The sequence below is a fragment of the Hipposideros armiger genome, unplaced genomic scaffold, assembly GCF_001890085.2.
Source record: "Hipposideros armiger isolate ML-2016 unplaced genomic scaffold, ASM189008v1 scaffold_60, whole genome shotgun sequence".
Lineage (NCBI taxonomy): Eukaryota > Metazoa > Chordata > Mammalia > Chiroptera > Hipposideridae > Hipposideros > Hipposideros armiger.
The window spans coordinates 1,831,238-1,845,793 of NW_017731410.1; positions in this window are offsets into that span (position 1 = coordinate 1,831,238).

Here is a 14,556-nt window from a genome sequence, read left to right on the forward strand (position 1 = left end):
CCATGCCCCTCTCATCAAAATTGGCTTTGGTATTTTTCCTATGTGTTGTTATGACATAAATCAAATGCTACATGTTTAATAAGATTATTTTGAATATTTAATTTATATTTTATTTAAGGTAGAGTGCTATGATTTGGTTTTGGTTGTCTAAAAATAGATTGTGCAATTCCATAAAAATATTCAGTAAATATAAATCTTTACTTTTATAAGAAAAAATGTTATTTCAGTATGTGCCGAGTAAAGATAAATGTTCTTCTGTTAAGGAGTTTGTATAGTTACAAAAATTGTTAAGAAATTTGTTTTGATTTTTTAAAGTTCTTCAAAAGTACATCTGAGGTTATGCACTGTTTGACTAATGACTCAAATGATACTTAAAGGTAATAAAGTTTGTATGTATATGTTTTAAATATGTGTGTATATTTGTAGTGATTTTTCTGAATAACTAGTTCATATATGATATAAATAATCATTAGACCTGCTTTTAGAATGGAAAAGAGGAGTTTCATGATTATCCATAGATAAAGAGCACATTTATTAAATATTGAATCATAACCTTAAACATGGGATAAATACCTTTTTTGAGGAAATCTATAGGAGTTTGAGCATGCATAAAGAAATTTAAATCCCAAAAGTTAACATTATAAACTGACATAAAATAAAATCAGCTGGGCCTGCCGAGTGGCACGTTGGTTAAGAGCTGGCTTGGGATGTCAGAGGGCCCCGGTTTGGATCCCACATATGAGGGCCAGTGATACTGCCCTCTAAAAAAATTAAATTAAATTTAAAAAAATAATAAAAATCAGCTAATGGTGAGGATATCCAAAAAAGTAGATTCCCTACAAATTCTAGAGTGATCATATTACATTGATGCTATAGACTGAATGTTTGCATCTCCCCAAAATTCAAATGTTTAAACTTCATCCCCAATATAATGGTATTTGGAGGTAGGACCTTTGGGAGGTGATTAGGTCATGAAGGCAGAATCCTCATGAATGGGATTAGTGTCTTTATAAAAGAGGCATCCAGAGAGCCCTCTAGCCCCCTTCTGCCATGTGTAGACACAGAAAAAAGATGCAGCCTATGAACCAGGAAGTGGGTTCTCACCAGACACCAAATGTGCTTTGCCTTGATCTTAGACTTCTTAGCCCCCAGAACTGTGAAAAATAGGTTTCTGTTGTCTATATATAAGCCACCTACTCTATGGTATCTGGTTATAGCAGATCTAATGGACTAAGACAATTGAGAATGAGAAAAAAATGGAGTATATGATCCTTGTGATCTTTTCATCCACAAGTAATTTACAAATTGAAAGATTATGAGATTATTTAATGCAATTTCATATTTGTTAATGTTCTCTATTCTTGACTCCCTTTAGAGTTTGAAGCAGTGATTCATCATCTTTCAGAAATGTGGCCTCTCTTTTTCTTCCATATCTGTTCACTTTCTCCTTCATTGTATATGATTCCAAAAAAAAAATGGATTTAATTTGAAGATGATCTCTAATGTGAGTAACAACTGCTGGTCAAATAATAGAAAGTCTCTCCATGAGCATCAAGACCACCTTTTAAAAATAAAGCCCCATGAACAATATTAAAATAAGGAACAAAATTTTTCTAGGAGAGAATTTCAAGCCTCTATTTCTCAACTTGCTTTTATGGGTTTAAGCGCAAGCTTGACATTATGTGAATGCAGTTTGCTGTGTTTAATTACTATCATTATTATTATTACAGATACAGTAGTAATTATCTCTTCCTACTGTCTCATTATGTTTTGATCAATTCACATAATAAAAGTTTACTGTAAATATAAGGTTAGGTAACATTCAAGAAAACATGTAATTATGGAATATATAATCATATACAATCTAAACAGCTGAACATTTCCCAACATTTCTAACAATTAAATGTTTAGAAAGTAAAGAATTAGCTGCTTTTTATAACACAGGTACAATTCTGGAGGCAATGGCTATAGCAGGCTTTATTTGTTGACCTAAAATTACTTTTACTTCTGTTATATTAATAACATCTAGGTTTCTCAAAAACCTGCAGGCAAAAAAAAAAATGTTTCCAGGTTTATTAATGATTCATATGGCAGTTTCTGAAGAGACAAGTCCCACAGAGAAGGAGCACTTGATTAATGACCTGGAAACACTTTTCCTTTTCAGCTGATTAAATAAAATTGACTGGATTTTTACATTTTTATAATAAAATGACCCGCAGGGCTGAGATGACACAGTGAAAGCAGCATGTTCACTCTTCAGCAGATTTTTATTTTGTCACTTGTAAAAATGAAAGGGCTAACCACCCAAGCAGAAAAATGCACTTTATCATTGTCCATGGCTGCCACGCTGACAAACGCTGCATACAAATATAAAAGCATGAAGGAAAATAGATAGTGTTTATATTCAGCATGATTTTGACTAATGATGACTAAAGTCTTATCACTCCTGGGCCTAGAAGCTGTGTTATTAAATTATTATTTAAAAATAAAAAAATAAAAAAACCCTAGAATTAAAAAAAAATCTCTAAGCTTTACCTGCAATCTTTAGAGGCATTCGATGTAACCATAAGTAGGATTATTGAATGCCATTCTTGCTTCTGGGCTAAGGAGATTCTCTCTGGAGACCAAAGCTCTGTTCTTACTTTGACACTAACAGGCTCACAGACAGCCCAGGCAAAACTGTGAAGTAGGAAAAACTGGTTTTTCTTGCATTTCCCACAGCGCCATCTTTTTTTCCCCCTCTCTGGATCCTTTCCAGAGCACTCTGCAGCCAGGAGTTGACCTCCCTAACTTAGTGTCTCTTTCAGTTCCTTTGCTCCCTAAATCCTTGCTTAGTTGCTTATATGGTCTACTCCCATAAAGTAGCACCTTTGTTATTCTCTAACTTCCTCCTCCAAACTATGGCTTCTATCTACATCTGTTCTTTGAATTGTACCAGTTCCAGGCCTATTGACTCACATTATCTCAAAAGGAACCCCTCCCTAGCTGTTAACTTGATAAAGGGAAGGACCAGAGAAATTATCTTTTAGACCAGAAGTTAGAATGCTAGCCCTATTTTTAGCCAAAGATGTGCTCTGTTTGGCCTAACAATTAAATTCAAGATACTTGACACAAAATCCATAAATTCCGGGTAATTCTGAAAACTCCAAAAATTTTCATCACCAAGCTAGCTTTCCCACATGGCAACAACATGCTAAAGGTGCCTGAGATGGGATGTCTGAGATAGGATGCAGGCTCATCACATCTCCCCTTCTCCCTAGTGCCCTTGACACTGAAGTTGAGCATTATTCACTCCATCTCTTTACTCTCATCCTCTTCTCTCCTTGATATTACCTGTTTGACATTTGGATTTGTAAATCCTAACCAAAATCTAGGGGTTCAACCTGATCATCAAAATGATATTTTGCAATTTTACCTTTTTCTCTTCTTAGAAGAAAAAAGGTAATTGCCCTTGCCATTTAATCCATGGAAACAATAGCAATGAAATAATTTTAGCTAGTAGGAGTGGTACACAGGCCACACTGTGGAAAGTCAATGTCAAAGGTATTTGAGTTGAGGACAGACATGAACTGCCTATGCCCATAGTAATGCTTTGTCTGTTAGCTGACTGATCGTCTCTAAATTCAAATCTCTCAAAAAAAAAATGAGTGGATGATTTGGTTTTGAAAATTATTAAACTCAAAGAAGACTAGCATGAGATAATATATTTTACTTCATTTTCTATTTGTTTTGTGAAGTTTCAGGATTGTAATGCAGCTCCTGATGTATTTTTATGAGAAGGGGAAGAAAAAATCACTGAGAAATACTATCTGTTGACCTTGATTTGGACAAGCATTGCTCAATAAAAGCCACTGCACTACAATATTAATTCATTCTTACTACTTCTCTTGAGTATTCTGATCTATTTCTTAATAAACACATAAGAAACTTTGAGATTGCCATATTCATGGGCTATATTCTTATTTGTATATCTTTATATATACAACGATGCAGAAATAATTTGGTCAATTCATTTTATAATGTAAATATTAATAATTCATACATGCAATAATATATCTATGTGACATATCTCTAGTACTTACTGCTTTCAGTGTATTTTACCATGAATTAATTCCCCAGATTAGCATGAAAGAAAAGAATATAAGCCCTTTGATGGTAGGTTTTTGGTCTGCTTTGTCTCCACTGTACATCTAGCCTTAGAACCATATAGTCAACACTCAATAAACATTTGTTATTTGTTGAAGATAGTGGCTGAATTTAAGTTGAATTCTCAGACTCTCCAATCGTGAAGCATATCATGAAGTCACTAGTAAATTCTTAGCAGCCTGATTCTTTTTGCCCTTTCCAATTCAATAGCTATCTGATTCGGTATAATCTTAGTTACATTTGGAAGGACAAATAATTGTTCTGTGCCTAGATGGGGAAATTCAAGAAATCCACCAAAATCATTGTCTAGATCTCTCATAAGTACCACAGAGGTGCAAAGAAGGGCATTAACATCTGCTCATAGGAGTTCAGCGTCTTGGTGATATTGACAGACTTATTTCACCTTCCCTTTATTTAGAACGCCACTTAATCATTATTAAGCTCCAGTATAGGCAGCAATTTATGCAACTTGCCTCCATGCTACAATCATGGTTCCCCACAACCTTTTCTCTATATAGTCACTAGTATATATGTACCTTGTTTCATATTTATTAAATATATACACACAAATACACAGAGATGTAACCCTTAAGTAAAGTTGCTTCTCACCCTTCCCAGGGTAATTGAAGACTATTTTATTTCTATTCATTGCAATATCAGTTTAGTTGCTTTGAGTTACATAATGATTTTAGCTTTGAAGTTAAAGGTCACCCTCAGGGCAAGGAGCACTTTACTGTGAAGCTGGAAACATAAAGAAGTGTGAATAAAACTGTTCATGACCCTCTGAGTCTCTGTGAGCCGGGACTTAAGGAAGAATTTGAAGGATGTCAAATGCACACTCACTTCAACAGGCCATTATAAATGCCATACAACTTTCCATAGCATGCAGTAAGGCTGGTGACACTGGACACATGGAGGGGTCCCTATAGCAAACCATGAGATAATTGCATTTACATGGAGATCTCTGAGGAGTGCAAAGCCCTTTACGGGTTTCATTGTGAATCGATTTGTGCAATTCCCAAATGTGTTCTGCCAAATTAGAAAGAGATAGATTATATCCCAACTTTTAGATAGAAAAATGAGGCTAGAGAAAAGCTAGGCATCTGATGGAAAGCCCCAGAACACACTTTTAGAACTGTCCATTTTCCATGACATGTTCGTGCCGCTGCACTTTGGCTCTTTAATCAACAGCACACCACCACTGTACAGACACTGAGGGAAGCCTCGGAAAACAATTTCATGCAGCTTTTACTTTCAGGTTTATAGGCTCTCAGAAAAAGTTCACAAGTTCAATTTGATGACATAATAAGACGTTCAAAGAGTCGCAGCTTATCAGTGAAAAGAATACCATGAAATTAAAACATGTAGATTATTTTTCACTTTCACATGCTAAGAACCATTCTATTTCTAGATGGACAGAAAATTCAGGAAGAACTGTTAAGAATATCCCCATTTTTATTTTATATGAAGTTTCCAAAGGGAGAATGAAAATGGAAAAAAAAAAGGGTGGGGAATGAGAAATCCTGGTGTTGCAGGCAAGTGAAGCTATTGGGATTCCATTACCCTTTGAATGTGAACTTGGAAAGACAAGGTCAGCACAGGGATCTCAGTGGCCTCCAAAACTCAGCATTCTGAGCTCCTTTTGCGGAGGAAAACCTCCTCTCCTGTGAGCAAGCTGCACCTTCTCCCAAATCAGGTCGACGTTGTTTTTGTTTTCACAAGTCAAAATTCAGTTTTGAACTCTTCTAGGTATGCTAGTCACGGCTCTTTGGAAACCCTGTGCCAGCACTGGCAAAACAGCTAAAGCCAAGGGAAAGGAATTTGCTGGATAACTTCATTTCATACTTTTAAAACACTGAAAGCATCAATAACATTGACTTAGTTAAACTTTGTGGAGTACTTTGTTGACCAAAATTAAAATGTGGAAAGGATTCCTAATCTAAAGAATGATGATGCTATTAACTTTAGAAATGTAATGTGGAAGAGTATTGGAGTCAGTCTCAGGTTTCTGTATCACTGCAGGAATGCATGTTTCAGTTTTTAAAACAAAATATTCTTATATATTGGATATTCTTTTAAATAGAGAACTCCATTTCTGTAGAATCTAGATTCCTGAATTTCTAAACTCGGAATATAAAATAAAGTGTGTGGCACAGGTCTCATATCCTGACAGTGAGGCAAGGACTCTAATAGCAGCAACACTGGCATAGGTCACTGGGATTTGCATCAGGGTGGGGGCATAATTCAGTACCGAAAAGATTTTGCACAATCATAGAGCTCACTTATGCAACTAGAGATGTTACCTCTCCCCAAATTCTCATCCACAATTATAGAATGTGGGGTTTGGTTGTCCAGAATAGGTTTGTGTGAAATTTGGATGGATCTATGACCCCTCTGACAATAGATATAAAATCATGTGTGTGTGTGTGTGTGTGTGTGTGTGTGTGTGTGTTTCTTTGTGGAAAAAGAATACATAGCTTTCTTCAACATTTTCTACAAAATGTATATTAAAACAAAAAGAAGGCCACGTGTGTGTATTTGCCTGGAAGCAGTGTCGTCTAGCTGAGCTCCACCAAGGGGCTGAGAGATTTGTGCCCTGGACTCAGTCTATCATGAAGCCATTGTTTGACCTTAGGCAAGTTACCTAATCTCTTCATGTCTCAGCTTTCTCAACCATGAAATAGGGCAAATAATACCCTGCACCTGCTTTTCTGAGCTCATAGGGCTATGGTGAGGATCAAACAAGAAATTGTAAGGAAACCTTTTGCATCAATGTGTTCTACAAATGCATGACTTACGGGGACCAATCCCTCCTGCTCTGCCCTGTACCCCCTCTCCCTTACCTTTACTCCCTCATAAATTCACTGTGAGAAAATCCAGCCCTTGCTTAAAGAAAATCTCCCAAGTAACACTAAACAACACTGCCTTTCATGTACTAAATTCAATACTTTATAAAATTTCACATGTCTTAAGTATGGAGAATACTATTAGGCTCTGCCCTCTCTGAGTAGTCCCATCTCTTCTCTATTTAGTAGACCTTCATCTACCACCCAGGACCCAGCTCCAGTCATTTCTTGGGTGGAGTCTTTTCTCCAAGGCCATGTGAGGGCCCTCTCTTTGTGCTTCCTCTGAGCTCTGTTCAAGATCGGTATCACAGCACTTATCAAGTTGTAATGTACTTATTTAATATTTATTGGGCCATGGTCCTCAGGAAACTGTCAGCGCCTTCTCTTCATTCTTCTTTAAATAAACCCCCAACCATTGCACAGGACCGTATATACAGTGGCCACACAACCAAGTCGTTGTTGAATAAGAAAATTGGTATTAACTGCACTTCTCTGAAAAAATTTACATAAGATACCCTGCAGTTTCATCAGGAAGTACAAACAGTTTCTGCAGTTTTGCTATGTCAGGTACAATTCATATGCTACTGAAGGGCATATGGTTTTCTAGTAGAGAACATCTTCTGTGCATTAGTTTCACTAAATTTTAGTATCTTTTGTAACCAATCATCTAGTGGTTTTATTTTTCCAGGCCAAAATCGTTCTTTAAACTTGCCAGGTCACCTTATTTCTGAATGGATCCTTTACAGAAGTTTACATCTATTTCCATATACACATTACTTCTGTTTGCAAACATTATGTCTAGTGCTGGTGTCAAAGCATCCATTATACCTATTCTACATTATATATGTTCAAATTTAAATAAGAAGACATTCAAGATTATATTAACATGTTTAAACACTAAAACAAAAAATCTTATCTTGATAACTTAGCCTGAATAAAATTGTCCAGCGTAGCCTAATTTTTATGTTTTTCTCTCCCATGAATTTTTATACTGTCAAGAGGAAATAAGAGTAAAATTCACCTTAGGTAGTAGCTTGCAATGTTATCCCTAATCGTATGCTGATTAGAACCTAATTTTGGCCCCTCTACAACTAGTTTGCCAAAAACCAGTGGGAACAAAAGTGGTCAGTCCCTTTCACAAAGACAGACTGGCTAGAATTCTTCACATGGAATTTGCTCTTCATTGTTTAGACTCCAGGACCCTAGTAAGTTGTATCATTCCTCCCCCCCCCCATCCCACATACCACACTGGCCCTATTTGCCAATCAGCAGACTGTTCCAGATACTCTCTCTCGAGGTCTCTTCCTTCAAACTTAAGCTTTCTTTTGATCATGCCACACAATCTTGTTACCAGGATGTAGAGGAGCATCTGTTTCAAGCATGTCAGTTTAAAAGTCAGTAGCAAGAAATCCTATCTATTGCCATGTTGCTATCTATATCTATAATATTAGATATAGAGTTGTAAGCTATAGTCATAGAAACAGTATAACATTTCTAATTTGTTTCTTATTTTATGAAATTGATCATGCCTGGTTTCTACAAAGAATTTCATTTTTTTGAAAACTCACCATGACTCAAACCTTTGCTTCAAGGAGAGAGAATACTCTCAAAAAATAACTGCCCAACTTTAAGGAGTGTGACCCTTTCATTCTCTTTGGTTCCGAGGATAGAGCCACCCCAAGGAGACCAGAAAATAAAGCAGAGACTAAAAGTAAATCCCAGGGCTTAAACCCAGTATGAGCAATGGGAGGTTACTTTAGCAAACTTAATTCAAGAGCGTATGACCAATTCATTAAGTTTTTCTGGGGTTGTGATGATAAAAATAGAAATCCATCACTTGATCTCTTAAGTGGCCACGTTCCACTTCTTTACTATGAAGTTAGCAAGAATACTTACTGATCTACCTCAGTCTAAAGTTTTCTCTTGTCCAATAGGGTAAGATATTTTCCCTCTACTCTTGATATTTATCCTCTATGAAATTTGTTCTAGCCCTGACTTTCCCAATACCAAATGCCTTAAATACTCTGAAGTTTCCACCCACATAACATGCTGTTTTTGTTTCAGTGTCTGGTATTTTTGTTCAGACTCTCCATTGCACATTCTCTTGTTTCCGGAATAACAAGACTATCCTCTCTCCACTGCATTACTTACCAGGAAGACAATTTTAATATAACCAATCTAAGCATATGTAGGACCTAGTATTCATAAGTATTTTAATTTGCTGCACAAGTGTTAAGACCTGATATTACCAATTTAAAAATTACATTTTACTAGTGAGCATGTTATAACTCTTCTAAACCCTATTGGGTTTAATAAAAAAAAATCTCATATATATAGTATCATTTTAGTCCTCATGCATTGCAAGCTTTGGGATGCTGTTCTTTTTTTCTCAAAATTAGTTTGTGACTACCTGAAAACACAGAAGTTTGAAGGACTCTGACAATCTCAGAACTACAGGTCTCCCATTTTTGTCTTTTTATGTAATGTATTCTTGCATTCTCTTCAGTCTGGAAGATCTGTCTTTTCAAATCCCACTGGCAAACAAAAGCTCTTTGGATGATCTCTATCTCAATGTTATTTTATATCTTCTAAGAAGTAAGATTAGAAAGGGAAGAATAGTAAGTTGTGAGTGATCTTAAAATGTTGATAAACAAATATGGTTAGAATGTATGCTGCCTGGAACGAAGTCCTACTTCTCTTCATTCATTCAGAAATATGTATTGAATATCTACCACAGATGCAGACAGAATTTCTTCCTTCATGGAGCCTACAATCAAGTGAAAGGTAAATTAATCACATAAATAAATATAAAATTATAATTATGACCAATGAAGAAAGGCATGCAATGAAATAAGAGCAAATAATAGAAATTGACTTACATAGGAAGGTTGAAGAAAGTATTCATAAGAAATTAACATTAGAGATAATATCTAAAGGATGAACAATATTTATCTAAATAAAGAATGATCTGGGGCCGGCCGAGTAGCTCAGTTGGTTAAGAGCTCGCTCAAGAGTTTGAGCTCTGAGCAACAGTGGTTCGATTCCCGGCCCCAGCTGCGTAGCCGCTGAGCTGCCAACAGGTGGCAGAATGGTTCAGCTTTAAAAAAAAAAAAACAACAACAAACAAACAAAAAGAAAAAAGAATGAACTAAGGGCAAGAAAGAAGACCAAGAAAATTGACTAAGGAAAGACAGGATTCAAGATGAATTTGGAGTAAAAAAGATATAGGTCTTATAGCTAGGGTCTTGTAGGTCAAGTTCAAGAATTTGGTGTTTATCCCAAGAGCTACTGGAAACTACTCAAGGGCTTTAAAAAAAAATAAGGAAAGCGGATATAGTACTAGGAGGGAGGGAGAAGATAACCACATGATTAGATTTGCACCCTTGAAAAGATTCTTCTAGTTGTATGTAAAGGGCAGATTTAAGAAGTGAAAGTAGGTGAGATAGATCAGTCATCTGGCTTTTGCAGCATCTAAGACAAGAATGATTACAGCATGTATTAGCACAGTTGCAGTGAAATTGGAGAGAAATTAATGGATTTAAGGGATAGATACTTAGGTAACAAAGCCAACAGGACTTGGGAATGGATGGCTAGTGGACAAGTTTTAAAGAGGTGTTTAAAAACTCAGTTTTCTGACTTGAGCTGTTATATTTCAGCTCCATTTCCTGAGATAGAGAACATTGAAAGAGGAACCAGGCTTCAGGAGAAAGGTCATGAGTTAGAAGCTATCAAGTGTGAGTTTTAAGGGCCACTGAGAGTAGTAGCAGCACAAAAAATAATGGTCTTTTATGAAGATTAATTAAGCACTGATTTGTCGGGTGAATTGGGTATGGTAATAATGTAAATAATAAAAGCAGATAGAAGACTGTTGTAGCAATTTATGTGCCAGATACCAAACAGAAAGAGCAGACTAAATAAACAAGGAAAATTAATGAAAAATTCTTTTCATTATAAATTAAAATGTGAATGTATTTAGCAGATGATTCGCAAAGAGGAAGGGGGAATGGACTATTTAGACAAAGATCACTTGGAAATTAATTATTTCTTTTCCTTTGGAATAGGATTACCAATGGGAGAAATGGAATTCTAAAGTGCTTTATTGGATAATAGCCAATTTAAATGTTAACAAATTAAAATGTAAAGAATATTTTAAGTATAGGGTGTAGTCTGAAGGCCAAGACAGAGAAAAATTTTGACCAAGGCCATAAACTTTGTTTCTGTTGCCTCTGCTTCCTAGGTGACCACTTTACTCATCTTTCTTATTATCTTCTGCTTCTCCCATTCCCTCACTAGTCACTTCTGGTAGACTATTGCTGCCTTAAAACTAAGTATAAACTCATAAGAACAGAAACAAACAAAACATGTTTATGTAGCGTATCTGGTAAAGATCCACTGGGTATTTGCTATTATATGAAATTACTGGTATATTTTTTTATTTAAAAAATAAACCTATGATTTTTGGGGAACTTGTAGGAAAGGTGTTCCTCTCTGATTAAAAAGAACAAAACATGAGAAATTTCCTTTTTCTGACTTTTATGGGTCCATGTGAAATAGTGAAGCCCATAATTATGGCAGCAATCCATAGTCATAGGGGAAAGCCTATGGTGAAAGTCAGAATGCTGAAGATGACATGAAAGACTAAAAGAACATAGGAGCTTAATGAAATGGTTATGACATTAAAATTGTAAACCCTGGAATGTCTTATCTCCAGATTACTTCTTTTGTGAGGTGATTAATTTCTTCATTGTTTAAAGTCAGTTTGCTGCGTCTAAAAGTATCCTGATACAACTTGATTCATACAATCTTTTTAGCCCCTCCCTCCAAATGTCAACTTTTCCATGGTGATATTTTTACCAATTAACTTTTGGTAATAATAGAAATGACTTAAAAATTCTTTAAAATCAACTCTCTCTAGTTCATATAGGATACTTATTTGGTTTACAAAAGAAGAGTATGAGCATACATATATGGCATATTGCAAACCATAACTTACCAATTCAAAATAACCAGTAAATTTACTCAACAACACAAACTCAGTTTCTAATCTCTTGTGAATTATTATTGCACAAATACATACCTTGGTGGCCTACCTGTATCTATGTCTATGTCTATAGTCTATCTGCTTTAGCAATAAAGGTATGGATAATTTATTTAAATTATAAAAATAATTCTTAAAGTCTGGTTATTGGTAAATATAGGCCAGTAACTTATTAATGAAAATATGCTTCACTATACATTGTAGGTTTCACAAAACATCCATAAAAAGTTAAATTTTAATATAATAGTATTCAAATTGTATTAACTTATAATTTTAAAAAATTTAAACAAGAAGCAATTGAAAATGAAGATTAACTTAAAGCTATATGAAACACAGAAATCTGAACAAATGAATAGCAATCATAGATGAAATGATTCTGTAAGGCAAAGATGGAAGCACGGAAGGCTGCAGCCGTATTCAGTGAAATTTATTACATGCAAATTAGCATGCTTATCAATGTTCACACATAAATATTTGCAATTGATTTTGATGACAGAAAACACTTAACTCTGAATCTGAATTAAGTAAAATGCTATTACCTCCCAAGGAAAAAAATTCTATTTAGCTCATTAGTAGACCTATATTAAAGAAAATTATACTCAATTGTTATTTATTTAAATTTCATCAATAAAATGTGGAAATTTGTTTTCTGTTGCTAGAACTATCTGTGTAATATTCTCTCTCTCTCTCTCTCTCTCTCTCATTGTTGTTGGCCTACAAAACCTAAAACATTTATTGTCTGGCCCTTTATATAAAAGTTTGCCACCATTCTGTTTAACACAATGCCTGAAACCCATTGAGTATAACTAGACAAACAAGCAAACAGAAAATCCAACAGCCTGAACTCCTTAGTATCCTATGCTAAGCCTAACGGCTTCCAACTTTTCCTATGGCATGTTCTACCATTTCCCATGTTGGACTTCCATTCTAGCATACACATACATACATACACACATACATACACACAGATAAGATCTGAGAAATCCAATGTTGATAGAGTCACATTATTTAAAAAATAATAATGAAGAACAATCTTGGCTTCCCAGGGTATAACAGTTTTCTTAATGGTGCTGTAAAAAACTACCACAAACAGAGTGTCTTAAAATAATCCAAACTGATTTTCTCACAGTTCTGAAGGTCAGAAGTCTAAAATGAGTCTTATGAAACTAAAATCAAGGTGTCAGCAGGGCCAGTTTCTTCAGGACTCTCCAGAGGAGAATCCATGTGTTGCTTCTTTCAGCCTCTAGGAGCTGTCAGCATTTCTTGGCTTGTGGCTACATCATTCCAATCTCTCCTCCCATTGTCATATTGCCTTGTATTCATTATTATCTCCAATACACCTACTATAAAGACCTTTTTGACCTCATGAAGCCCACCCAGGTATTCCAGAATAAGTTCATTTTAAGATCCTTTACTTAATCACATCTGACTTTCTTTACCCATAAATGGTAAAATTCACAGGTTTTGGGGATTAGGACATGAGCATCTTTAGAGGGCCCTTTATTCAGCCTACCCATTTGGCCAATGATTTGTTTTGGACAGATACATTTTCCAGATAACTAATATTTTATCCTCTTATTGGTAAAGACTTCTTATTACCTAAATTATATTGAAAGGATATATTTTTGAAATATAGTAACTACTTTATGAGTTTTTATGTGCTTGTCTTCTTGGTAAGTTATGATTATCTCTCTACATTTTATTTTACTATGTAAAATATGTGGTGACCACAGTCTGCTGATGTGGGCAGGACAATTTCCCTAGATTTAATAGTCCCATCCCAGTATTCTACATCAGGCTTTCCTTTTTCCTCTATTCACTCATGCATAAGTAAAACTTTTCATATTTTTTGTATTTCTCCTCTCATTGTCTATCTCAATGATTCTTAAAGTGTGGTCCCTGTACTAATAGTATCATCTAGAAACTTGTTAAAAGTACAAATTCTCAGGAGCCAAATTTGACCTACTGAATCAGAAATTCTGAGGGTGGTGTCTCAAGTTTCTGATGATCCTAGAGATTCTGAGAACCATTGTTCTATCACATAATCATTTCTCTATGACTATATATGTTTGTAGGAGACCCTCTCTGATTATTGTGCTTTATGGCTTGTAATCTATGGTGGAATTAGAAACCAGATGACTACTCTAGTTACAACTACCTTCAATATAAGACCACAGAGGGTGTGAGTGAAAACTGGTAGAGTCTTGTATGAGTCAAGTCCATGAACTTTTATCACTAAGCCATTAGCTATCAATTTTACTTACTTTGAATAACATTTTACTTATTTCTTACTCCTCCATTAGGTCACCCATAGACAATGTTTTATATATTTGGTTAAATTCCACAAAGATTAGATAAAATTGAAGTAAGAGGTGAGGCTAAAGAAATTCTACAATCCAGATTTTCCAGAAAGTTTCCAAGTTCATGAAATAAATTTTTAAATAAAAGTGATTTCTCAAATATATGAGCAAAGACTACATTTACTATTTATTCAAAAGTTATTGAATATTTAAAACCTTCAATTGT